This window comes from Capricornis sumatraensis, chromosome 7, assembly GCF_032405125.1.
Source record: "Capricornis sumatraensis isolate serow.1 chromosome 7, serow.2, whole genome shotgun sequence".
In the NCBI taxonomy this organism is placed as follows: Eukaryota; Metazoa; Chordata; class Mammalia; order Artiodactyla; family Bovidae; genus Capricornis; species Capricornis sumatraensis.
In genome coordinates, this window is record NC_091075.1 from 11843147 (window position 1) to 11870082 (window position 26936).

At 35.9% G+C, this 26936-nt stretch overlaps 1 pseudogene; it reads right to left on the reverse strand.

Moving 5' to 3' along the window:
• Positions 1-721: 721 nt before the first annotated feature.
• On the reverse strand, positions 722-15057 carry LOC138082258 (peroxiredoxin-6 pseudogene; annotated as a pseudogene).
• Positions 15058-26936: the final 11879 nt, after the last annotated feature.

A 26936-nucleotide genomic window follows, 5' to 3' on the forward strand; every position in this document is an offset into this window, starting at 1 on the left:
TTAATTATTTATTTATTTTTCCTCCCTGTTATGTTGCCCTCTGAGGTTCCAAGTCTCACCACAGACTCACCAGTAAGAGTGGTACCTGGTATTTGGAAACTTCTCTCTTTTTTAAGACTCCCTTCCCAGGACAGATCTCCATCCCTACCTCTTTTGTCTCTCTTTTTATCTTTTATATTTTTTCCTGCCTCCTTTCAAAGACAATGGGCTGCTTTTCTGGGTGCCTGATGTCCTCTGCCAGCATTCAGAAGTTGTTTTGTGGAATTTACTCAGCATTAAAATGTTCTTTTGATGAATTTGTTGGGAAGAAAGTGGTCTCCCTGTCCTATTCCTCTGCCATCTTAGTACCGCCCTGCCCCCCACCCCACCCTGTTTTTTCCATTCAGGTTTTAAAAAGTGAAATGAGCATTTCGGCTGACACTATGATGGAGCAAAGCAGGCTTTTTCAACCATAAACTGATACCACCTCTTGGTCATAAACCCTGCAGAGATTCAAGATGAGTCTCAAATTTCAAAAAGAGTCAGCAGAGAGTGCAAAGATATATGAACAGAGGAGAAAGCTGCTGAAGGCACAAAGGACCCCAAGGGATTTTTAGAACGATTTTCATTTAATAAGCCAGAGTACCAACCTAAAGACCTTGGCTGTCATCACACCAGAATATTTTTAATGGCTTGCTGCAGGGAAGCATGATGGACAGCTGCCGTCCTCTGGCTCACAGTGTTAGGAGGGCAGCTCCAGCACCAACTCCATAGCAAGCCTATGGCTAGGGGTGTGGTAGAGGTATTTCTTGCCAGATGGGAGCTCATTGGTGAGAAGACTCCTTTAGGGAAAAGTTTTTTGGCTTTCTCTTCAGGAACGGTTGGAAGGACCATCATGCTGTCCCCCTTCTTCCATTCAACCAGGGTGACCTCCTTCTTCTCTGCTCTCAGCTGGAAAGAGAATCTCATCAAAGTTCCTGCCAGTGGTAGCTGAGTAGAGGATGGACAGTTTTGGTTTATTATCAGGACCAAAAATAAACGCCACATGAGCGGTCACAGGCATGCCCTTTTTGTCATTCTCTGCTGGGTCCAGCATACCCAACTGGATGGCAAGGTCCCCATTCTTATCATCAGTGATGGGAAAGCATAACTTTTCTGTGGCTCTTCACCATTGTAAGTGTTGATATCCTTGCTCCATGCAACATAGTCTTCCACGCTGTCTATGGAAAGAGCAATCATCTTAATTTTTCTCTTGGCAAATTCTGGTGCCAGCTTTGCTGCTCTGCCGAGTTCCGTGGTACACACTGGGGTAAAATCCCGAGGGTGCGAGAAGAGAATTATCTATGAGTCTCCCAGATAGTCATGGAAACGGATGAAGCTGATGGTAGTACTTGCCTCGAAGTTGGGAGCCTCATTCCGCAGGAGGAGACCTCCACAAGTGGCGGCAGTGGTGATAGGGACGTAGGAGGAAGTGCAGGACTGCCCGCCACTAGCCTATGGTTCTAGTTTCTCCAGTTGCTCATTTTTAATGTGCTTAGTTTTCATTATTGAGTGATAGAATTTTCTTATATATTTTGGATATTAATCCTTTATCAGGCATATGGTTTACAAATATTTTCTCCCATTCCATAGGAAATTTTATTGATTACTTCCTTTGTTCATTTTTCTTAGTTGCCTGTGCTTTTGTATCATATAAAAAATTCATTGTAAAGACCAAGGTAGAAATTATTTTTATTTTTTTAATCCAAGAGTTTTACAATTTAAAGTCTGTCTAAGTTTTTAATTAAAGTTGATTTCTGTACATGGTGTAAGATAAGTGTCCAATTTCATTCTTTTGTATATGAATATTCAATTTTCTCAACAGTATTCATTGAAGAAGTTATTTTTTCCCCACCTTATATTCTTGGCACCTTTGTTAAAGATCATTTGATTATACATGTGTGGGTTTATTTGAGGGTCTTCATTCTGTTCTGTTGGTCTATGTGTTTCTTTATATGCCAGTATCATACTGTTTTGATTGTTATATTATAGCTTTGTAGTACAAATAGAAAATTAAAAGTATGATGCCTATAACTTTTTTTCTTCTTTCACAAGATTGTTTTTAGCTATTTTGAATCTTTGTGGTTCCATTTGATCCTTAGGATTATTTTTCCAACATTTGTGAAAAATGACATTGAAATTTTGCCATGGATTTTATTAAATCTGTAAATTACTTTTTCTAGTACAGATGTTTGGTGATGGTGAAGTCGCTCAGTCATGTCCGACTCTTTGCAACCCTGTGGACTGTAGCCGACCAGGCTCCTCCGTCCATGGGATTCTCCAGGCAAGAATACTGGAATAGGTTGCCATTTCCTTCTCCAACAGATGTTTAAACAATACTAATTCTTCAAACAGACCTTCCCTATTGGCTCAGCAGTAAAGAAACTGCCTGCCAATGCAGGAGATGAAGAATCGATCTGGAGAAGGAAATGGCAACCCACTCCAGTATTTTTGCTTGGGAAATCCCATGGACAGAGGAGCTTGGTGGGCTACAGAGTCAAAAAAGAGTCAGACATGACTTAGACAAACAACAATAGCAATACTTGAACATATACTATTTTTCCATTCATGTGTATTTTCTTCAATTTCTTCCCTTAATTTCTTGTAGTTTTCAATGTACAAGTCTTTAACTTCCTTGGTTAAATTAATCCTCAAGTATTTTATTCTTTTTGATGTTATTATAAAAATGAGTGTTTTCTTAATTTCTTTTTATTTTCTGAGAGTTTATGCTTAATGTATAGAAATGCAACTGATACTTCAATGTTGCTTTTGTATTCCTGAAACTTTGCTGAAATTAATAACATGGAAGGAAAGAAAAAAATAGAATTGTATTCGGTAAAAGATTCTGATAGACTGAAGCATTTCCAGTGACACTACCAATGTCTTAGCTCTCAACTTCTGTTTCCTGAACTCTTGCTAAATCCAAATTGGCCAGCCAGTGGCTATTCACTCATTCAACAAACATTCAATTATTCATCATGGGCTTAATTGCAGCCCCAGTCTTAATTATGCTGCATCCAGTCCTATAATTAAGACAACCTCAGTTTCTCCAATGCTGGCCAAAAATTTCAACAGATTTTTCAACAATGTTTAGAATCAAGTCATACCAAACTCTAGTAACCTTTCCCAATCTATCTTATAAATTTTTGTTTCCTGTTTTCACAGAGGCATCTTTTTTTTTTTATTTTTTAAACTGTTCTCATATAGCAAAGATGTAGTAAAAATTACAGTTAATGTATTTGGTTGTCTTTCTCCTTCAACGACTCCAATTTTAGCATAGTTTCTAAAAATGTAACTAATTTGGAATTAATGAAATTTTTCTTTTTATTTTCCTAACAAAATGCAATATGGTAAGACAGTATATTGAAAAGAAGTACAATAATTCCTTGGCATCCATGAGGGATTGGTTATACTCTTCCCTCAAATCTCCCCACAAGGCCCCCATAGTAAACCTGAGATGCTTGGATTCCTTAGTCAGTTCCACATTCATGATTCAACCAACTGGGACAAGACCAGCTGTTGGCTGACTCTGGATGTCAAATGGCTGATTTCATGGGCAAGATGGTGCAGGATATACTGAAAATTGCTATTTTAGTCAATTTGATGTTTTTAGATTATGCCTCTGCCTTATTTGATTGAATAGGTCATATAATGACACTAAATTTTATTTTACTTATTAAATATGTTCTGTTCAAAATTTATGTGCTAGTTGTTCTGTAAAACCAAATATAATGCTATTTATATTTCTCTAAATAATTCTCATTAGCAAATTAAGGTTTTCCTTCTTAAAAATAAAACTAATGCAATGCTTTTTGATATATTTTTGATTCCTGTTCATTAATGTGTTATGACAGTCATGCACATGCACACTTACACATCCTTTCACTTAAGTTGGTAAGTAATTATAGCAACAGGAATTTGAATTCTGTACTTATAGTTATTCCTTCTTGATTCTTACTAGTTATTATTATTTTCTGTAGTGATGAGATACATTACAATAGTAAACTAATTATAATATATTATTTTTTAATTTATCAGGATTAATGAATATAGAGCCATAATATATTTCTTACAAAAAATCTGCCTTTTGGATATCAGATTTTTTTCTTTTTGGTTAAGATAAGATAACACTGATTTTGCATTAGCAGAGTATGTGTGTGTGTGTGTGTGTGTGCATGTACACGAGTGTGTGTGTATGTGTGTGTATCTATGTTAAAATACCTTTTAAATTAAAATGTCAAATTCAGCTTAGCACTGGAAGGGCAGTCTATGCTTGTTTGAGGAATGGCTGTTAAGTTGTCTTTTGTCCTGTCAAATTGCAAGCTCTGCTATGGTGATTATTTTAGGCCGAAGGATCACAGAACTCTATATCGATAGTGGCCTGATAAAACTGGAAGAAAGTTGAGACAGTCTATTAATTGTTTTGGAGATTGGATTTTGCACTTTGAATTATTTAATGATATTTTTGCCACCTTCCCTACTGATGAATGAATAAGTCAGGAATTCATTCAAGTTAGCCATGAATAAAGAAGTTGAAATCCACCAGGGTAGCAATTTCCATGAAAAGTTGAATATTTTAGCCTTGTGCTCTAGTTGTAGTTGTAGAGGTCATGTTTGTTCTGTTATTTGCAAAAGCAAATTTTTACTTGTATGTATTTTTTTTTGAATTTTCTCAATGACTATCCATTTAGAAAAAAATTATATATGTTTGTATGTATCTATCAATTTCTAGCCTGAAAGGATTTGATGAGTAGGATTCTTGGGATCCTTTTTTCAAGTGATAAGAAAGGTCTAGGATTAACTCACCCATGTAGATTCTCCAGAATTGCCTAGGAAATCCAGAGGTGTCAGCAGCTATATCCAGCTATAGTGTTGGTGTCAGCTGCTCCTGCTGTGTCCACGTGACATTGTAACCTGACTGTCCTTTGCATTATAATCATGATGCAGTAGCTGAAACTTAGCATTGCTGTCTTTCTTTCTGTGTATCTAATTTTGTAAACTTTCTGCCAGCCTTAGGAGCTAATTAGTAGCTTTCCTACATGTTTTTCTTATTTGAGATAGAGTTTATTTCTCAAGCTGAAAATGACAGAACCAGCACTTAAACAGAAAATTTGCAGCTACATTCTCAAGTGTAAGCTAAATTAAAATTCTATATTTTCCTTCTGAAATAATTATGGTCATTATAAAATGACCATAATTTTAGTCAGCTTCACTTTATTTTATCCTTAAAGTCTATTTTCTTGGATAGTAATATAGCTACAAGCACTTTTTATTTTTGTTTAATTTAGAATTTGCATGTTATAACTTTTTTGATTCTTAACCTTCTTCTTGCCTGGACCCTTCCATTTTAGATATGTCTCTTGTGAACCACATAGACTTGTCAGTTAATTATGTATGTTCCAACAGAGAAAACAGTGGCAGACTTTATGTTTTGGGGCTTCAAAATCACTGCAGATGGTGACTGCAGCCATGAAATTAAAAGACACTTACTCCTTGGAAGAAAAGTTATGACCAACAAAGACAGCATATTAAAAAGCAGAAACATTACTTTGCCAACAAAGGTCCATCTAGTCAAGTTTTTCCCATAGTCATGTATGGATGTGAGATTTGGACTACAAAGAAAACTGAGCGTTGAAGAATTGATGCTTTTGAACTGTGGGGTTGAAGACTCTTGAGAGTCCCTTGGACTGCAAGGAGATCCAACCAGTCCATCCTAAAGGAAATCAGTCCTGAATATTCATTGGAAGGATTGGTGCTGAAGCTGAAACTCCGACTTTGGCAACCTGATGCAAATAACTGGTTCATTTGAAAATAGCCTGAAGCTGGGAAAGATTGAAGCCAGGAGAAGAAGGGGAAAACAGAGGGTGAGATGGTTGGATGGCATCACCAACTCAGTGGACATGAGTTTGAGTAAGCTCTGGGAGTTGGTGACGGACAGGGAGGCCCGGCGTGTTGCAGTCTATGGGATTGCAAAGAGTCAGACAGGACTGAGTGACTGAACTGAACTGATCAACTTTACAATATATAAACAATCATTCCCAGTGAAGTGGGCAGTTCTATAAATCATGAACTTTGAAGCTGAACTCCAATAGAAAGCCCTGGAGAGAAAGGCATGTGGGTTACCATCACCATAAAGTGCTTTTCACTAGTAGCAATATATGTTATCCTTGCAGCAATTTACTCAAGCTATTTAATGCAAGTATAATTGTCTCCATTTTATTGTTGAGCACAGGAAAATCAATTTCCCAAAGAGACACAAGAAGAAAAACAAGGGTTCAAATTCATAGCTTGTGATGTTATGATATATTCTTTTTAAAAAATATATCATTGTCATGCATAAACTGAGATTAAATAGATTGTCCAGCTTCATGCAATCTCTTTTGAATCCACTCATTTACTTTTTCACACTTCTATCTTCATATGCCCTTTGAAACATGACTCCAAAAATCACTTTCTGTCTGGGAAGCAAATGTCTAAATTTGAAGGGAGGGGAGATATACGGAAGTAGAATGTTTAAAAAAAAAGTCCTAAAAAATAATATTCTGTGCATGTATTTACATACTATTCACTAGACTTTGTTCTATAGGCTTTTACCTGCATTGATTAATTAAATTCACATAGCAATCATATGAGGTAGTAATAGTTAAATGATTCATTTTATTCTTATTTTGCAGGTGTGGGAACTAGACAGCGAGATTAAGGGTCTCTTTCAAGGCTGTATAGCTAATAAATGGAAGAGCTGGGCTTTAACCTGAGGCTTTCTGCTTCAGAGTTTATGCCTTTAACCATTCCTCTTAATGACATTTTGTCACACTGAGGATTTTAAACAGAAAGTGCTTTTGTAAGATATTATTTGTTTGGGGAAAGATATTAATGATATTGGAGAACAGTATTGGTTTCCAAGGCATCCCTCAATTAACAAAGACATATTTCTTGGAATATAAAGTTATTAAGATTTGATTTTTCTAATTTATATGTTCCAATAATATATTTTACTACACTAAAAATGATACAATATTTATGAAATATGAATAAGCTATTTAACATTTCTTATCTCAAGACAGAATTTTTAAGCCTATTGCTAATGGGAATTCTTCACTTACTTTTTTAGTCAATAAATTTGAGTATTAGAAATAAAACAACATCATTTCCCACAAATATGCATGCATTGGTCATTTACTATTTAACATGCAGCTGTCCTGATCTTTAGGGATATAGCAGTGACCAAAGCAGTCAATAAAATCTGTAATCTAAAAGGATCACATATTAGAGGGGGAAGCTTGACCATGAACAAATAAAGACAATATGTATTATGTTTGATGTGGTTGCTACTATGAAGCAAAATAAGGAAAGTAAGCAGTGTAGATAAAAAATAAAAAGCAACCTTGATAGTAGACATGAAATTTTATCTTTAAGGTGATCAGGAAAAGAGAAATTGACATTTAAAAGTCAACATAAAGAGATAAGGGATAAACATCCATGTATTTTAAGGAAGGGAGAATTCCAGGCAGAGGCACTCACAAAGCACTATTCCTGATGTGGGCAGATGCCTGGTGTGTTCCCTTGTATTAGGAAAGTTGGTCAAGCATATACAGAGGAAGTCTGTGGATCTTTTCTTTCTTTCCAAGAACAGCAAATTGTAGATTTCATGGAGTTAAAAATAAGGAGTATTTTCACTTTTTAAAATAAAAGTGTATTTAAGACACAAGTTCCTTAATGATATTATGTATGTTTTTTATGAAACATGATGAATATTTTAGGTATGTCAATTAATTGTGATCACTCATTAAACTTGACAGCTTAAATACAAAATACAATATTTTTTACATTTTTAATAATTTATTTATATGTATTTTGAATATCTTTCAAATATAGCTATTTTACTTCATAAAATTTTTCTTATTAAAAATATACGTTTAAATCACCCAATTATAATAGCAAAAAGAAACACAAAAAATGAAAACAGTTTAAGAGATCTCTGTGATAACATTAAACATAAAATGGGGTCCCAGAGAAAAGAGATAGAAGAAATCAAAAATGTGTTTGAGGGAATTATGGCTAAAAACTACATGAACCTGAAGAAAGACAGATATCAAAGGTTTAGAAAGCAGAGAGCATTCCAAGCAAGACTAACCCCTAGAAACCACATCAAGAAATATCACAAGTAAAACTGCAAAAGTTAAAGATAAAAAGAGATTCTAAAAAGAAGAGAGAAAACAAAAGAGTCATATACAAGGGAAATTTCTGTTCAGCTATCAGCTGACTTAAGGAATATTTACAGACCAGAAGAGAGATGGTATGATATATCCAAAGTGCTGGAAGGGTAAATCTATAATCTAGGATTCTCTACCTAGCAAGATTATTATTTAGAAACAAAGGAAAAACAAGTAACTTATCATATATTAACCCCTTGGTAATAAAAATCAAAAAACCTGTATTAGATATAATGAACAGATGATCTGTTCTTTAATATAACTGTGATTTTAAAGTCTCCTACTATTATTGTATTATTGCCATTTCTCCCTTTATGTCTTTTAGTATTTGTTTTATATGTTTTGGCGTGCCTAATATTTGGTGCATACATGTGAACAGATTTTATCTCCTTCCTTTGTATTGATTGTCTCTTGTATCCATTATCATTATATAAAGGCTTTCATCATTTTTGTTAAAAGAAATATGTTGTTATCCCCTCTTTCTTATCATATCTATTTGCATGAAATATCTTTTTCCATTCCCTCATTTTTAGTCTGTGTGTGTCTTTGGATCTGAAGTGATACCTTGAAGTAAGTAAGTAGAAAGAATGGGATTTTTAAAATCCAACCATCTACTCTGTGTCTTTTGATTGGATCATTCACTGACATTTAAAGTAATTATTGATAGATATGCTCTTATTGGCATTTTATTACTTGTTTTCTAATTATTTTTTGAGTTTTTCTCTGCTTATTTCTCCGTTTTGCTTCTTCCCTTGTGGTTTGATTTTCCTTAGCAGTATGCTTGTGTTATTTTATGTTTATTTCCCTGGGTTTGACAAAAAAAATCTTATATTAATGGACAGATCATCTAGATAGAAAGTTAAAAGGTTTTCTTTTAAATTTTTTTAAACAGTGGTATGAAATGAAACAATAGGCCAGTTGAACTCAATAAGTACCTATAGGACATTATATCCAAAAACAGAAGAATACATGTTCTTTTCAAGTGCCCATAAATTGCTCTTCAAGATAGATTACATGCTAGGCCACAGTACAAGTCTCAATAAATTTAAGAGGATAGAAACTATATCAAGGACTTTGACTGACCAAAATGGTATGAAACTAGAAACCAAATGACATAAATAAAAATGGGAAAACAACAGGTATGCAAATACTGAAAGGTTGTTGCTGAGCCATGAAAGACACTGGGATTCTTGGCCTCTGGAGGAGAGGAATTTAATCTGGGGCCAGTGACGAGGCTTGATCACTCAGAGCTTTTGTGTAATAAAGTTTTATTAAAGTATAAAAGATAGAGAGCACTTCTGACAACAGACATCAGAAGGGATCAGAAAGAGTGCCCCCCTGCTAGTCTTTAGCAGGAAGTTATATATCTACCAGCAGGCTGCTAATTAGAAAAAAGGAAATGTCCTAAAACTCAGAGTGGCACCAGGCCCCTAACAGCATAACATGGATTATGAGAAAACATTGGCACAAGGTTAGTCAACCTGGGCCATAAAATAATTGATATGAATCTTGAAGAAAGGCAGGTTTCTAAACAAATACAGTCTCATCAGGATAGGTTAGGTGAACATTTGCATAAGTAAAACATACTGGTTTGTTGGTTAAAATACACTGGTTTGTCCAGTTGGTTCTGAGTCTTAGGTGGAACAGACTTGAAGAAAGACAGAGTCTAAGCTAAATACATAGTTCATTAACACAGCTTAAGAAAAATATTTCCATAAGAAAAGCTCAAGGGTTGAGAAAAGTTAAATTCAGGTGGAACCAGGTGTTGTCATGCAACACAGAATTTTAAAAGAAATCTTTTAATTTTGTATAGAGAAGGGAAACAAATCTGGCACTTATAGTTTGTTTCCTCCTGCTGCTGAAGAGACAGAGAAAAACTGTCTAACACTTGCAGTCTATTTCCTCCATTTGGGCCCCCCTAGCCTTCTTGCCTGTTACCCTCTCAACACTAAACAAAAAGCTACTATAAAAATGATGGGTCAATGATGATATCAAAGAAGAATTCATAAAATACCTCAAGAAGAAAGAAAATAGAAACACAGCTTTCCAAAGTCCATGGGATTTACCAAAAGCAGTTTTAAGAGAGAAGTTCATAGTAATACACACATCCCTCAAGAAACAAGAACAATTTCAAGTTAACAACCTAACCTACCACCTAAAAGATTAGGAAAAGAAGAACAAAGCTTAAAATAAGCAGAATTAAAGAATTAATAAAGAGAAAGAAAATAAATAGAAAATAAAAAAAATAATATGAAAGATAAATGAACACAAGATGGAGGTTTTTGAAAAAATAAAATTGATAAATCATTAGCCAGTTTTACTAAGAAGGAAACAAAGTACCCAAATAAAAATTATAAGAAATGAAAGTGGATAAATAACAACCACAACCAAGAGATAGAAACAAAATCAGAAAAGAATACTATGAGTAGTTATACATCAATGTAGTGGACATCCAAAAGAAATGGACAGATTTCTGGAAACATACAACCTGCCAAGAAATGAAGCAAGAACAAAGACAATTTGAACAAACTGAATACTAGTAGTGAAACACTAACCTATAAAACTTCCAGCCAACAAAAGTCTTGGACTATATGGCTTCACGGGGAAATTCTATCAAATATATAAAGAAGAATTAATATCTAACCTTATCAAACTATGTCAAAAATTGAAGAGTTTATTACATTTCTGAATGTATTCCATGAGGCCACAATTACCCTGATACCAAAAACAAACACACAGTACAAAAAGAGAAAATCACAGGCCAATATCTTTGATAAATATAGATACAAAAATCCTGAAAAATATTAGCAAACAGAATCCAATGAGAGATTAAAAGGGCCAATTGAACTCAATAGGTACCTAGGTATCTCAGTTGGTAAAGAATCCCTCTGCAATGCAGGAGACCTGGGTCCGATCCTTAGGTGGGAAGATCCCCTGGAGGAGGGCATGGCAACTCTCTCCAGTACTAGGGGCTTCCCTGATGACTCAGACAGGTGGTAAAGAATCTGCCTGCAATGCAGAAGACATGGGTTCTATCCCTGGATCAGGATGATCCCCTGGGGAAGGAAATGGCTTCCTACCCCAGTCTTTTTGCCTGGGGAATCCCATGGACAGAGGAACCTGGCAGGTTACAGTACATAGGGTCCCAAAAAGTCAGACATGACTGAACAACAAACACTTTCATAGGGTGTTATTTCCAAAATCCGATATATATCCAATATTATACATCATGATCAAATTAGCTTTATTTCAAGGATTCAAAGATGACTTGATATCCACAAATCAATCAATGTAATACAACAAATTAATAAAAGGTCAGAAAAAAGCCACATGGTCATCTCAATAGGTGCAGAAAAATCATTTGACAAAAGTCAACATTCATTCTTGATTAAAAGAAAAACAAAAACCTCACCAAAGTAGGGATGGAGGGAACAAACATATCTCAACATAATAAAGGCCATTTACATAAAACCTATAGCCAATGTAATATGCAATACTGAAAAACTGAAAGCCTTTCTTCTAAATTCAGGAACAAGCCAAAATCGCTTACTATTGGCATGTTTATTTAGCATAGTATTGGAATCCTAGCCACAATAGACAAAAAAAAGAAAATAAAAGAAATAAAAAACATTCAAATTACAAAGAAATGAGTAAAACTGTCGCTATTAGCAGTTTAAGTGAACTTTGTATAGAAAACTCTGATGTCTCCACCAAAAAAGTATTAAAAAAATCATTATGAATTCAGTAAAGGTGCAGTATACAAGATTAACATGCAGAAATCTGCTGCTTCTTTCAGTTCAGTTTAGTTCAGTCACTCAGTCGTGTCCGACTCTTTGTGACCCCATGAATTACAGCATGCCAGGCCTCCCTGTCCATCATTAACTCCCGGAGTTCACTCAAACTCCCGTCCATCGAGTCGGTGATGCCATCAGCCATCTCATCCTCTGTCGTCCCCTTCTCCTCCTGCCCTCAATCCCTCCGAGCATCAGAGTCTTTTCCAATGAGTCAGCTCTTTGCATGAGGTGGCCAAAGTACTGGAGTTTCAGCTTTAGCATCATACACTAGTAATTAAATATCAGAAGGAGAAAGTAAAGAAGTGCTGTTTAAAATTTCATCAAAACTTAAAATACTTAGGAGTAAACTTAACCAAAGTAATGAAAGACTCATAATCTGGAAACTACAGACTACTGATGAAGAAAACTGAAGTTGATAAAAAGAAATGGAAAGATAGCCTATGCTCTTGGTTTGGATGTAATATTGTTAAAATGTCTGTACTACCCAAAGCAATGTACAGATATAATACAATCTCTGTGGAAATATCCATGACATTTTCACAGAACTAGGACAAATTATCCTAAAATTCATATGGAAACAGAAAAGATGCTGAATTGACAAAGCAATCTTGAAACAAAATAACAAAGTTGAAGATATGACCTTCCCAGACAATCCTATGAAGCTCAGGTGGTCAAAACAGTATGTACTGGCACAAAACAGACACATAGATCAATGGGACAGAATAGAAAGCCCGGAAATAAACTCACATACCTATGGTCAATCAACACAACAAAAGAGACAAAATATGTAACAAAGTTAAGACAGTCTTGTCAATAAGTGCTGCTGGGAAAACTGGACAGCAACATGTCAGAGAAAAAGCTTACAACTGTTTCTCATAATACCATATACAGAAATAAACTCAAAATAGATGAAAAACCTAAATGTAAGGCCCAAACCATAAAACTCTTAGAAGGGAACATAGGCAGAACACTTTTTGGCATAAAACATGGCAATATTTTTTGGCTCTGGCTGGTTACATGTTAGTAATTAGTTTTACAACATGCAGGTGCAGAAGAATTAACAATTACAGCATGCAGGTACAGGCGATATCATTAATCTGAGACAACTTGACCTTTACTTTCAAATCTTTGTTTGCCATCTGTGAGGTGGGGGTTTCCTGGTTTTTCTTTAATGATGGTTAATGGGATTCAGAGCCAAGCCACATCAAAAGCAATAAGAAACAAAAGCAAAAATAAAGAAATGGGACTTAACGAAACAAAAGCTTTTGCACAGCAAAGGAAACCACTGACAAAACAAGAAGTCAAACCAGGGAATGGGATAAAATATTTACAAACAATAAGACTGAAAAAGTGTTGATATCCAAAATATCTAAACAGCTCATTAAAGACAATCTCAAAAAAAAACAAAAACAAAAACAAAAAAACCCAACCAACTCAATCAAAAAATGGGCAAAGACTTGAATAGGTATTTTTCAAAGGAAGCTATACAGGTGGATAATAGCCACATAAAAAGATGCTCACTATCATTAATTATGACAGAATTGAAAATTAAAATAACAATGAGATATCACCCCACACCTGGCAGAATGGCTATCATCAAAATGTACAATTACAAACGTTGATGAGGTTGTGGAGAAAAGAAAGAGAACACTGGAATGCTGATGGTGGGAATATAAATTGGTTCAGCCACTGTGGAATCCGGTATAGAAGTTTCTCAGAATGTTGGGGGGAGAGCAAGAGGGATTTCATCCTGAAGACTGTCAGCCATCTCAAGGCAGGATGTGAACTGGGTCTGAACTCTGTTAACCATCCTTAAAGAAAAACCAGGAAACCCCTCCTCACAGAAGGCAAACAAAGATTGGAAGTAACGGTCAGGTTGTCTCAGTTAGATTAATGATAGCACCTGCACCTTCATGTTGTAATTGTTAATTCTTCCTCACCTACATGTTGTAACGGAGAAGGCAACGGCGCCCCTCCAGTACTCTTGCCTGGAAAATCCCATGGAGGTATTACATGGAGGGCTCCTCCTCCCATGGAGGAGCCAGTGGGCTGCAGTCCATGGGGGTCTCTAAGAGTTGGACACGACTGAACGACTTCACTTTCAATTTTCACTTTCACGAATTGGAGAAGGAAATGGCAACCCACTCCAATATTCTTGCCTGGAGAATCCTAGGGACAGGAGAGCCTGATGGGCTGCCGTCTGTGGGGTTGAACAGAGTCAGACACGATTGAAGTGACTTAGCAGCAGCAGTAGCAGCAGCAACCAGCCATGTAGCAAAAGGTATAAAACTGAGTCCTCCTATATCATTGGGGTCCTTGTTGGGAACAAATTCCCCTTCCTTGGACCTGATAGCTGAAAGGTCAGGGCGAGGTCAGGATGAAGGTCAGGGCAAGGTCAGGCATGAGGTCAGAGGGCGCTGCAGACACACCCCGAAGACGGCCGGCAACCAAGCCGACCAATCAATAGCCGACACGAAGCCCTCGCCGTCCAATCAGGAACCGACACGGAGCCCTTGAACACCAATCACCACTGAGCCCGCATTTTCTTCCTTATATGGGAGCCCCAGCCCGGGTTATAAAACCCCTTCCCCACCCCTCACACCTCGCAGACTCCACAGACTCCCTTTACCCAGCAGACTCCCTTTGCTTCACAGACCCCCCTCGCTCCCCTGCTTACCCGCCCCCGGGAGTTCTGCCCGAGAGCGACCGCCCAATAAAAGGCCCTGTTCAACGGTCCATAGGGGTGCTTCCTTCTTCCCGTGGCGTTTCTTACAATAGCTTAATGAACTATACTCCACTGTCTTGAGTGTCCTCTGAGAAGTATTTTGTGACTTCAGATTCTACAACAAAAATACTAAAAATAGAAGTACCATATGATCCAATAATTTCACTCCTGAGTGTGTATTCTACATGGACAAAGAAAAAAAAATATTAATTAAAAAAGATACACACACCTCCATATTCATAGCATTCCTATTTGCAAAAGTCAAGCTCAAGAGGTAGAGGACATATGTATATCCAAGACGAGCCATGTTGATGTATGGCAAAAATCAACACAATATTGTAAAACCATTATCCTTTAATTAAAAATAGATTTTAAAAAATCAGAGAAAGACTAAGTCCTGTTAAGACTATCATGTTACTAGTGTCTGAATCTGTCCTATTCTCTCCATTCTCAGTGATGCTACATTATCAAGACAACATAACTCTTTTGTGGAGTTGTATGAAGCAACTTTTGTCTGACCCTCACCAAATCATTTTCCAAAACACAGGCAATGGTATTTTCTTAAATACAAATGTTATCATGCTATTATTTTGCTAAAACAGTTGTTCATGTGCCTCCCACTTTTCCTAGAAATCTCTCACAACTTTTTAAAGTACGTACTTTACTAGATCTAGTTTATTTTACTGTTGAGTATCTACTCTACTCTACTCTGCTGTTCTTTAGTTCATAACCTCGACATGAGTTCTGTGAAAACTTCCTTAAACCAAACCTGGTTCAGTTTCACAAACACACTGTTTATCACCATGCATTTTCATTCCTTGATAACTATTCTTTCTCTACTAGTTTATAAACACTGAGAAGGAACTGTCTTTTAAACTTTAATATGCAAGGCTGAGTGTAGTGTTGGATTTAACAAATAGTATTTGCTGCTCCTTTAGAGCAGGCATAGTTAATACATGATTTGAGTCCTATTTTGAAGCAGGTAATACACTAGGTACTATAGTGATGTTGGATGTATAGTGAAGTGTTAACTTGCCTCCCTCGAGTAGCTTATTGTTTAATGTTGGCCATGCAAGGTATAAACTCATGGAAAATGATGAATGGTAAGCTATTTACCTTTGTCAAATACATAATACTGGGAAAAAGTTTTGTATGAAGTAATTCGAGGACAAACAAATAATTCTTTAATGCTTCTTTCCAAACCCCAATTAAGCCTCCTTCCTTGGCTGTCAAAAGTGTCATTTCCATGATAAATGAGAATCAGGCATTCAATTTGAAAAATAAGCAAGCATTTCATGAATAAACATATTCATTTACATTCAGTTATATAACAAACATTGAAATTCTCTCATGTGGTTTGTACTATCCTAAATATGTAGACAAATAGCCACTAGTCACGAATAGTTCACATGATAAAAAGAGAAGAAGCAAACACATAATTTAAAACAATATGGTGATATTTCAATGATAGCCATTTGCAGAAGGTAAAAGTTAGAATCAAAACTACCTTGAATATCCATGAATGTCTGATATATTGGGGGAAATGGGTGGTATTATAATGATTAAACTGACTTAAATGTCCACATGTCATCATTTTAATATCACTTAAATTTAATGGATATTTTCTGATATCTTCAAACATAAAAATTTATGTTACAACACTATAGCTCTATTATTTAATAAAATATATGTATATCAATAGTTGAAGTGAAAATAATTAATTTAATTATGTGTGGATAATTTTATCTCATAAATGTTTATAATGTAGATTATTTCTTCAGTAATGCCTTATATAGAATCTAAATTTTATATGATTTCTTTTCTTTTCCAATCCTTTCTTAGGCTAAGTGAATGTTGATCAGAAATTAAACAGTGAATGGAGAAAATGTAATAATTTCAGCAATTTAAAGTTTTTATAATAATTATGCAGAGGTAGTTAAATCTTTAGTTTAAAAATAAAATTATTAGTAACAGAAAAAATGGTTATGAAGTTTGATAGGATCATAGAAAGACAGATTATAAATTTTCCAATATGGTACAGTCATTTTTAGAAGCATAAATACACGGAGCCAACTTAAAGACCAAGCTTTCTTTCCTGCTGTTTTAGTGCTTTGAACTTAGAGCAATTAGTTTAAGTTAGTTTTCAGTCAATATTGAGGGTACCATTTTATGTAAAACAATTTTGTACCAATTATCCACCTTTGGAGTATAGTTAAGAACAAAGTGTTATTAGGCAGTTCATGTCATTATTTGAAGGAAAAACAAATGAGTACTGTCTTCTGCTAAAGAAAAGGCACAATGCTGTGTCTCACTTAGGCACTGGAAAACAAGGTGTTTTTCTCCTCAACAACCTTGAAAATGGATGTGAATCAGTAGTATTTCCCCAGAAAGCAAAACCTACCTCCGGGAACATCACAAGATACACCTTCTGGCCCACAGCACTGCACATTTGGAATGCTGCTGAAAGAGGTGGAGATCATGGTGACAGTGGCGCCCCAGTGGAGAAGGTGCTAGGACATGAAGATAGATCTCCCTGACAAAACCAATTACTATTTAACACTTTTCGTTGACCCAGGGACAGTTTCTTCTCTCTAAAGACGAAAACTGGGAACACCTGCATTGCATTAACAATGTTAAATTCCAAAAAATGACTCAGATGAAGGAACTATTGAAAGGTTAGTTATTCACATAAGTGTCATACTGAAGCAAGTAAATAAAATAATATAATAAAAAGATGTTTCTATCAAGAGAATCTAGGACAGATTTCTTGATAATTCAGACAGCTTTCCTGATATTTCACACAAAATGTGTAAGGATGTCTGTGATTCCATTCCTACTTTAAAATACTTTCACGCTGACAAAGCTTTAAAGTAATTCTACATTAAACCATGGCAACTACATTTTGGTTGATTTTACATATTTTCTGTGTTTTTCAAAATTATTTCTTTGTGATACAACTTAGTGAATTAACTGTTTTTCTTTTTTTTCCCCAGGCCTGTCAGCTTAAGGATGCACAATACTTGCAGAAATTTCATAAACAGTTTAATTCCCCACCAGTGTGACCTGAGGAGTCATCAGACTTTTTGTTTCCCTCTTCTTCTGAGTATCTTATAACACATGTCCTCACAAAAAAGTCTGAGAAGTTCTTTCCATTGTGATTCCCATTCTGCTACCAGTCCACATGATATTGCCCTTGAGCAAGGGTTTGGGCCATTTCCACCTTTACTCTTTCACCTGTACAACTGATTGTCCTAGAGGATAGGGACCCTAGCTGTTCCACTGCACTACCTCCTCATTCTATATTGCCGCTGGAGACTCACAAGGTGACAATGCCGAACACATAGATTCACTTTTCTGAGGAACTAGTTAAGTCTTGCGTATATAGATTTTGTTTTCCAATACAGATTTTATGTTAGTTTTATGGAAAGGCATAAACTATTTTGAAGATATTAATATATACACAATTACTGGGGTAGGAAATACTTAAAAATGACTGCAGAATCTTGTGGTATCAGAAAACTAGGAAGTGTTCAAAAATTAAAACAACAAATAGCTCACCCAGGATGAAATGTCTGTCAAAGGGATACAGGAGCAAACTGAAAGAGCTCCCAGTGGCCAAACCTGGAACTGTTTGAGGAAAAATGTAGAGTATTCAGCATTACATTAAAATCCAATGTATACATTAGTATTCATAAGTCCATACTAATGTAAATAAATACATGAAATGTAAATGAATGTATGACATATAAATAAATAAGAGAAATAACACAAAACTTTTGTACAGAAGAATTGTAAATAATAAGATAGTCCACTCTCAAGGTAATGAAGCGTTGCTGCTGCTACTGCTAAGTCGCTTCAGTCATGTCTGACTCTGTGCGACCCATAGAGGACAGCCCACCAGGCTCCCCCGTCCCTGGGATCCTCCAGGCAAGAACACTGAAGTGGGTTGCCATTTCCTTCTCCAATGCATGAAAGTGAAAAGTGAAAGTGAAGTCGCTCAGTTGTGTCTGACCCTCAGCGACCCCGTGGACTGCAGCCCACCGGGCTCCTCCGTCCATGGGATTTTCCAGGCAGGAGTACTGGAGTGGGGTGCCATCACCTTCGCCGCATGAAGCGTTAACTCTTTACTATTTAAGAGTAAGCTGTGAAGAATGACTTCCTTGCAAAGAGTACAGTACCGAAAGAGAAAAAAAAAAAAAAAAAAAAAAGATGTACTTTTAGTGGAGAAATCTGTAAAGCACTACTTTAGTCAGTGATTAAGGTCAGGATCTACAGTAAGTCATGCTCCTAGAATGATATCATGTGATGAAAACTGTATTGTACTTTTGCACTTTTCTTATGCTTCTAAGCTCTTGCCTAAAGATCTGAGCAAACTTTGGGAAGCTTCATGCAAACATTATGGTTCTACTTAGATTCTATCTCTCTAATTCTTGCAAATATTTCTATATAACTTCCCTGGTGGCTCAGTGGTCAAGAATCTGCCTGCAACGTAGGAGACTCAAGATCGATCCCTAGGTTGGAAACATTCCCTGGAGAATGAAATGGCCACCCACTCCAGTATTCTTGCCTGGAGAATCCCATGGATAGAGGAGACTGACGAGTTATAATCCATGGGGTCACAGGAGTCAGTAGGATTTATCCACTAAACCACCAGCCACCACCATCCCCTAATTAGAGTCAGCTGTTCAGATATTTTAAAAACTCTATTTAAATGGTTTAGACATTATTGAAATAATATTTTATTATTTAATATTTTATACTGCACTTAATAGCCATGAATATTAAAATGGTAGTTATAAGTGACTCTTTTTTATTTTAATATACTTTTTTTTAGGCATTCATGGTGCATCCAGATTATGAACAAAAAAGATGGAAACATTAGAACAACATGGTTCTTTTAAAGTATTAGATTATATTTTAGAAAAAAAAAATTGTGTGGGCTTCCTATCACAGTGTTTTCAGTAATAGTAGTTGATGTTTTAAAATTATAGCTTAAAGCAAGAATTATAGGTATAAAAATAAGAAAAAAAATCATTTTAATATCTTTCCAACAGAGACCTTTTCAATTGTTATTTAACTGAGTTTCCAGGGATGAATTTCTCGCTGTATAAGCATATAAGAGGGCATGGTCTCTCAACAGTGAAAATTGTTTGAGTGCATGAGGAATTTGAAATTTATAATGAATGATATAAAACGTTTCCATAACTGATGTTATTTATCTTCAGTGTTTCATATATGTCAGTGCTTATTTGATACTTCCAGTGGTCATGTACAGAAGTGAGAGTTGAACTGTGAAGAAAGCTGATTGCTGAAGAATTGATGCTTTTGAAATGTGGTGTTGGAGAAGACTCTTGAGACTCCCTTGGACTGCAAGGAGATCCAACCAGCCCATTCTAAAGGAGATCAGTCCTGGGGTTCATTGGAAGGACTGATGCTAAAGCTGAAACTCCAAAACTTTGGCCACCTCATGTGAAGAGTTGACTCATTGGAAAGACTCTGATGTTGGGAGGGATTGGGGGCAGGAGGAAAAGGGGATGACAGAGGAGGAGATGGGTGGATGGCATCACTGACTCAATGGACATGAGTTTGGGTAAACTCCAGGAATTGGTGATGGACAGGGAGGCCTGGTGTTCTGCAATTCATGGGGTCACAGAGAGTTGGACATGACTGAGCAACTGAACTGAACTGAACTGGACCAGTTGTTAGTTTAATTCTTCTATTTTACGTAATGAATGTAAATTCAATATTTTTTCCTGTTAGTGACACTCTTTTACATGGAATATTAGGAGCCATTCTTATTTTTTGCTGGATTTTCAATGGTTTTGACCAGAGACAAAAGCTCCTGTCTTCAAAATTCACTTTGGTTCTGACTGCTCTCAGGGGAATAATGACCACACAAAATTGGCAAAGGTTAAGACACTAGTATTTACTTAGATCATTTTTAAATAAAAACCCTGTGTAAGGGCAATTATTCAATAATACTTGAAAGAAAGCTGCCAAAATAAAACCTTCAGAGGAAGAATGTTTCTATTCTACCTTCATATACATGATATCTGGGAACATATCAAGAATGTTAACATGGGGAACCCCATACTTTCTCTGCTATAAAGAAAGGAGCAAACTGGCAGGAAAAGACATTTTTAGTACTGGCATGAGTTTTGTAAAATGTAAGATCAAGTAATTTCTACCAAATAAAGAATGACCACAGTTGGACTCAACGTCAACTTGGGTAAAGTCAACAGAAGTTCCCTGGGGTGTATGTATGGCTTATACTTTGTTCCCAGTTTGTCTCCAGGCATACTGATATAGATTGTGCCAGCATCAAGGACAAGGCAACAGAAGGGCCTGTGGAGCAGATGCATACAGGATATTTCACAGGATATTCACATAATTTTATTCTTAAAAATATTCTGGGGGATACACTGATGATGTACTTCTGAGATAAAAATTCTTATCAGAAAGTTCAATTCTATGATATTCAAAACTTGTTTTTGTAATTTTAAATTTGATTTATGGATCGTTTTGAGGATCTGATTTGGTCTAAGAAAGCCATACTTTTTAAAAAATGCACATTTATCATGCTCTTCCAAGATGTTTGCAAATTCTTCAGACTGCATATATCCAAATGGAGAATGACTGGAACTTAAGTTTTAGAACTTCTATATGGAATGTCATCATTTAACTAAAAAAGATAAACAGGTAGATAAGAAGATGATTAATAGACATTGGATGTCAATGTCTGTCATTTTTGCTCTTTTTGGTATTTTGTTACATTAATCTGGCTTTTTTAATCAGTTAGTGAGATCTGGGGATAATAAGGACAAAATAGTTGATTTATATATTTTTAAATATATTGAATATATAAAGGCCAAGAAATGTATGTATATCATAGGTAAAGTATGTAGTTGTAAGAATGTTTCAATAAGTGAATGACTAAGGCAAAGAAAAATCACTCCTAATTAGAAAATCAATTCAATGGATATGATGAATAAAATCAAGTAAATTATTCTTGTCTGTTATTTTAGAATCCAAAAAGCTCTGAAAATAAAAGTTTTTTGAAAGTGACAGACTTTTGGCTATACAATCTGAATTGAATTTTAGTGAAGCTATATATGATCATTATTTTATATTATTTTATCCTCATTCCTTTCTGAGAACATACATATTTTATGTAAACCTTTGCCCTTCTGAAAACTTAAAAATAGTGTCTGAAATAAATCTGGCACTTAAATAAGAATCATTGAATCAAACTAAGAAAAATATACTGAATTACACATCTTATTTTTTTATATTTCTATTTTTTAACTATTTTGTTTTCCAGCATATTCTCCTTTTCTTTTGCAAAGAAAGGGAAATCTGGTGTCACTACCTGTTGAAGACCAGGATCTCTGTGTATTCTTGAGAATTTACTATTCTCTAAGTAAAGGGAACATTGTTTTAATTGCTAAGCCCTGTCCAACTCTTTTGCAACCCCATAGACTATAGCCTGCCAGGCTCCTCTGTCCATGGGATTTCCAGGCAAGAATACTGGAGTGGGTTACAATTTCCTTCAACAGGGGATCTACCTGACTCAGAGATTGAATCCACGTCTCTTGCATTGGCAGGCAGAGTGGTTCAGTGGTTAAAAATCTACCTACCAAATTGGCAGGCATGTGTCCAATCCCTGGGTTGGGAAAAGCCCCTGAGAAGGAAATGGCAACCCACTCCAGTATTCTTGTCTGGGAAATCCATGGTCAAAAGAGCCTGGTGGGCTACAGTACATAGGGATGCAAAAGAGTCAGACATGACTTAGGGACTAAACAAGAGTGACAAATTAAAGGGAATAGTCAGATTTGGAGTCATGATTATTCATGCTTTTTTCCTGGATTACTTAATTTTATTAAACTCAGAATTCTCATTTGATAATAAAATTAATATACAAATAATGGGTTACTAGGCTAATTATGGTAAGCAAAAATTTCTAAAGTATGTAAATACTTAGTATATTTCCATTTGTATTGAACTATGTAACTACTTCAGAAGGAATCTGGAGAATATTAATAAAGTAACATCTGTGGAAAAAATACTTGTTTCCATTAATAATTTATAATTAATAAATTATTCATAAAATTGTTTCATTAATAATTAAGATGTGAAGAATCAAAATTGGTTTATTCTTCACTGAAATGACAGTGATAATAATAATTATAGTAAATACTCAGTATTTACTCTTTACTTGGTGCTTTTCTAAGCATTTTACCATTTAACTACTTATGTGAAAAACCTTATGCATTAGATACCATTATAATTTACTTTTTTTTTTTTTTTAACAGAACAGGGAGCTGAGGCACAAATGTAACTGCTGAAAATAACACATCAAGCAAATGACTGAGAAGGTCCTCTTAACTATTGTACTATATGGTTGCTATTAGAAGTCAATTATGTCTAGATGTATTTTATGAAAACAGCAATATAGCATTTTAGGAAAACAATTCTCTTATTAAAAGACTAATTCCTCACCAAAATACTATTATGTAGTCAATATTTCTATTTTCCATGATTGGTTGGTAGATGGTAAACAGTTTTGTCATGAGCAGCAAAATCAAAATTTTTCATTCTGGCAGATAAAAATCACATGCTTATTTCATTAGCATGGCTTTATAGATCACTTTTTAAACTCCAAACATTATAGACAGCTTTTTCTTAAAAATGCTAATGGCCTTGTTAATTAAAGTGCAATGTCTATTTTCAAATTTCTCTTTGAACCTGGGGCAATTTTTTTCATTCTTCTATGTCTCATGAAGCCATAATAATTAGTGGTAGAATCATGGTTTGAAGTTTAGGGTATTCATTTCAGGAAAAAGAAGTTGAGCATAATTTTAAGGCTAAACTTATACAAAATTGCCTTATTATCACAGTGTTTCAGCATAACATGTGCTGAAAAACAGCATAGTACTCCAACTAGCCTAATTATCTTTTAGACACTGAACAACTTGCTATGAACAGCAGACAGAGCTGCCTGCATTTCCCAGAGCATCCAAACAAGTACATGTGGAATTTGATCATTCAAAGTGCTTTTGAGTTGTTCTCCTAAGGTAATTCTCTATTCCTGGTGGTATTCCCCATTTGTCACTCCGCTCCTTTTAATGCTCTATTGCACTGTCTGCTTTGCTTTGTTTTGTATTCCCAGCTGCTACTCAGTTCTTGGCTCTGACAGCTGGATTATGAATGACATTTGAGGTTAATTAAATCAGTGATGAATTTTAAATGGAGGCACATAATTAGGGCAGCAAGACCTAGAAGAAAAATCAAATTTACTGAGAGTAGTCTAGAGGAAACCAAGTATGATGCCCCAGTTAGAGAGGAGCCGAGCCTCTAGGAATTCTCCAGAGCTTATCCAGGAAGTAAATGTCTACCTCAAATGGAGAATCCGTCACTCATCATACCATCTAGACAGCATGAAACTGGGTTAGTGTCATTGTTTGGACCATGTAGGATATTAAAAATATGGATGTGATTTCTGAATTTTCATTTATAATTGCATTCGGCACTATTTTGACAGAACTTAGGACACCACCCATGCAAGCATAATAGATTTTTTTTTTCTGAAAGTCACATATCAAAATGCAAAGCACCAAGCTTCCTTCATAATAGTGCATAACAGAAAGATGTTTAGAAATGGTTTAAATTCTCCAGACTTTGAAAAAATTACTTTTTACTGTTGTTGTTGTTTTTTTTTTTAAGAAAAACTTCTTTAACATATCTTTTCCTTTGTTTTGATCCTCCACATCAATACTGATCTTAGTCTAAACTTCTCACTTATAAACTTCTGACTTAGTCTAAACTTGTCACTTATAAACTTCTAAGCTTCTCATATATAAACTCAAATTTGTATGTCACAATATATGTAGACTAAAATTGAAAATTTAAATTTGCATTAAATGTTATCTTCATCAGTCCCATAAGACAAACAAAAATGTCAAAAATCTGCAAATATTGGCACCTACAGAGCACATTCTATAACAAAATGCTTACTTTAGCAGTTTATTGATCCCTATCTGAGAAAGAATAATATACATGTAAGAGTATGTTTAACACTTTTGAAGATAAAAGTTTATTATTCTACTTAACAGTTTATTTTCAATAAATAAGTTTTAATACATTATCTTATATCTTAATACATAATCTTTTAATACATTATAAGATAATGTATTGTATCCCACTATGCAATTAGTTCTATGTCTGTGAAACTGACAAGAACTACAGTTCAAGTAGGGCTTCTACTTCCAGGCATGCTGCTGCTGCTAAGTCGCTTCAGTCGTGTCCAACTCTGTGCAGCCCCTTAGACGGCAGCCTACCAGGCTCCTCCGTCCCTGGGATTCTCCAGGCAAGAACACTGGAGTGGGTTGCCATTTCCTTCTCCAACGCATGAAAGTGAAAAGCAAAAGTGAAGTTGCTCAGTCGTGTCCGACTCTTAGAGACCCCATGGACTGCAGCCTTATTAGGCTCCTCCCTCCATGGGATTTTCCAGGCAAGAGTACTGGAGTGGGGTGCCATTGCCTTCTCCAAAACTTTTAGGCATGAGTAAGTGCTAAAACTGCAGAGTAAACACAGGAAACTAGACAAAATGTATAAAATGACCCTTTTCAGTAAAAGGACAAAAAGCAGAGCAGGACAGTTATCCTGCCTTAACAGAAAACAATAAGGTTAACCATACTATCACTGTTGAGTTTGCAAAACATTCTTCACAGAGAAAATCAAACAAAGCCAAGTAATTCTGTAGAGTTAAGGAACCAGAGATAGTTCCAGGTTGCTGAGTCAGCGGAAATCTGTGGGGACACTCACTGGAGAGGAAGACGCTAGGCAGAGAAAGAGCTCAAGAAACCTGTGTATTATCCCCTAGAGGATGATATTGACTATAGTCACATAGGCATAGGGTGAAATTGAAGAGGCCAGGAAAAGAATGACAAGGGGGACGAAGCAGTTCATGTATACCTGCCTGCTTGTGTGTTAAGTCACTTAAGTCATGCCCTACTTTGTGCAATCCTATGGACTGTAGCCCCCCAGACTCCTCTGTCCATGGGATTCTCCAGGCAAAAATACTGGAATGTGTTGCCATTCTCTCATCCAGGGGATCTTCCCAAACCCTGTCTCTTATGTCTCCTTCATTGGCAGGTGTGTTCTTTACCACTAGGACCACCTGGGAAGCCCCATGTGTATCTAGCTGACTCTAAAATTCCATAGCACAAATGGACAGTTTTTGTTGAATGATTGTGATTCAGTAGACTCAGGCAGGGGCACCACCTTGATAGTAGAACTAATCTGGTCTATAGTGAAAATTCAATGAGACTTGTATTAACAAGGATTGTAAACAAGCCTCAAATACTCACCTGAATCACAAGGAAATTGAATAACTGCTCAACCAACTTGAATACCCCATTTCATTGTGTGAGTGTTTAAATTACTTTTCTACATCAGTCAGATACAAAACAAGTAAATAAGATGAGGAAGGGATACTACTGTTACTGTTAAGTCACTTCAGTCATGTCCGACACTGTGCAACCCCTTAGACGGCAGCCCACCAGGCTCCCCCGTCCCTGGGATTCTCCAGGCAAGAACATTGGAGTGTGTTGACATTTCCTTCTCCAGTGCATGAAAGTGAAAAGTGAAAGTGAAGTTGCTCAGTCATGTCCGACTGTGAGCGACCCCATGGACTGCAGCCCACCAGGCTCCTCCGTCCATGGGATTTTCCAGGCAAGAGTACTGGAGTGGGGTGCCATTGTCTTCTCTGAGAACTGATTCCACTTTAAAGTCATGCCAACACAACTCCAAGGGATACCTTTTAATTTTCCTTCAACTGTTCTTCAGTAACTTCCTTCACCATACACTGTAAGGATAACAAAGTCTCCTCTTCTGAACAGTGGTCTTATCCCTTCCTCCATTGTGCTGGCATGACTTTAGAGTGGAATCAGTTGTCACACTTGTAAGATTATCTACAGAGATTTATCTGTCCTTATGCACAATAGGAAAAGATAGATTCTTGGAATATCCTGGGTTGGACTTTGCCATATGAGGCCAACTATGGGAGAGACAGGCAAAATAGTAAAAGTTTGATTATAGATTTAGGATTCTGGGGAAGTCATTTGTGCAGCCTATATCTCAGTTTTTTCACTTATAAAAATAGATGGTTGTTCTTAATGATTCTCT